Source organism: Lottia gigantea (genome assembly GCF_000327385.1).
Source record: "Lottia gigantea unplaced genomic scaffold LOTGIsca_74, whole genome shotgun sequence".
Classification (NCBI taxonomy): domain Eukaryota; kingdom Metazoa; phylum Mollusca; class Gastropoda; family Lottiidae; genus Lottia; species Lottia gigantea.
This window is the reverse complement of record NW_008710478.1, coordinates 997,446-999,451: the sequence shown is the minus strand read 5'-3', so window position 1 is coordinate 999,451 and position 2,006 is coordinate 997,446.

The following is a 2,006-nucleotide window of genomic DNA, read 5'->3' as shown; positions in this document are numbered from 1 at the left end:
TTACCCCTTCACCAAACATTCTTACTATTAACGTCCTTCCACCAAACATCCTGACTATTAACCCCTTCCACCATACATTCTTACTATTAACCCNCTTCCCCCATACATCCTTACTATTAACCCCTTCCCCCAAACATCCTTACTATTAACCCCTTCCACCATAATCCTTACTATTAACCCCTTCCCCATACAGTCTTACTATTAACCCCTTCCCCCATACAGCCTTACTATTAACCCCTTCCACCATAATCCTTACTATTAACCCCTTCCCCCATACAGCCATACTATTAACCCCTTCCACCATAATCCTTACTATTAACCCCTTTCCCCATACAACCTTACTATAAACCCCTTCCCCCATACAGACTTACTATTAACCCCTTCCCCCATACAGACTTACTATTATCCACTTCCCCAATACATTCTTACTATTAACCCCTTCCCCCATACATCCTTACTATTAACCCCTTCCACCATACAGCCTTACTATTAACCCCTTCCACCATAATCCTTACTACTATCTTATACATGTTGGGGAATATGGGATGACTGAATAGAACGACTAAAATTATAATTGTCCAAAATATTTTTATGCTAGACTCCAAAACGCCTCATTACCCCCGAAATCAACCCCTGATCTAAGACATCAGAATGGGAACTGCATGACTTCATATGGAATAGTTAGATCATGATGCGTGTGATGCCAGCAAGTTTCCAATAATGTGTCATAAAATTTAAAAACAAAAAGGCTAACGTACCTTACAGCTGTATTGCCGCTATAATGAATGTTTAGACATTGAATGATGAAAATAAAACTGTAATTGTTATTATTAAAGCTAACGTGAAGTGACTCGAAGCATAGTCCTCTGGACAATAAAAAAAATTGGGCCCACCCTCACAATAATCAAATATGGTTTGATTTTGTATATGTTGTCCTATAATAACGATCATGAAGATTTCACGAGAATTTCGTACATCCGCGTCAACGTCGTAAGTTGAAAGTTCAACTTATCAACTGATTATTGATATTTCTAGACCACAATTGTAAAGCAGTTGTAAATTAAAGCCAAATAAAGCATAAAAATGACTAAAAGAATTAACTCCAAATGGTTTTGAAGCCATCACCTATCTTTACGTCGCAGTGTTTCAAACCAGTGGTAAAAGATTAAAGATGCTCGCCAGAGAAACCACAAACACTTCTTCAAATCATAACTGAGATCAATTCAGCTTGACGGAAACTGCGAAATTTTGTGAAACACATTTAGAACCTAACCAACATTTTGCATCCGATCGGCGTTTGCTAAATATTTCTATTTATTGAAAATCAACTTCTTTAAGAATTACTTAATCATGTGACATTTATTAACTGACAGCGCTAAGTTCTGAGTAAGTGTACCTAGGATTCTGTTGTTCAGCCACGCTTTTTTATTCTTGACGATATAAGGATCTTCGAGTTATTAGAAGGCAAACAGTAAAGTGAATATGGGGCTTGTTATTAGAAGGCAAACAGTAAAGTGAGTATGGGGCGTGTTATTAGAAGGCAAACAGTAAAGTGAGTATGGGGCGTGTTATTAGAAGGCAAACAGTAAAGTGAATATGGGGCGTGTTATTAGAAGGCAAACAGTAAAGTGAGTATGGGGCGTGTTATTAGAAGGCAAACAGTAAAGTGAGTATGGGGCGTGTTATTAGAAGGCAAACAGTAAAGTGAGTATGGGGCGTGTTATTAAAAGGCAAACAGTAAAGTGAATATGGGGCGTGTTCTGTGTAAATGTTAGATTTATCATAAACTTTTTTCTTCGTTTACAGGTTAACAGTCGACTTGTTCTAGAACTGGGGACCCATTCAGATTTGTTTGTAGTGCAGTAATTGCTGAATCTATTTGTTATTCCATGATAGCTTTAGAAAAGTTATGTCTATCATTGTCAAAACTTGTACCCTTATTGACTTGCACCAGTGCACCAAATAAAAATCAAGCAGAATAATTATATGATTCTTGCCTTCGTTAG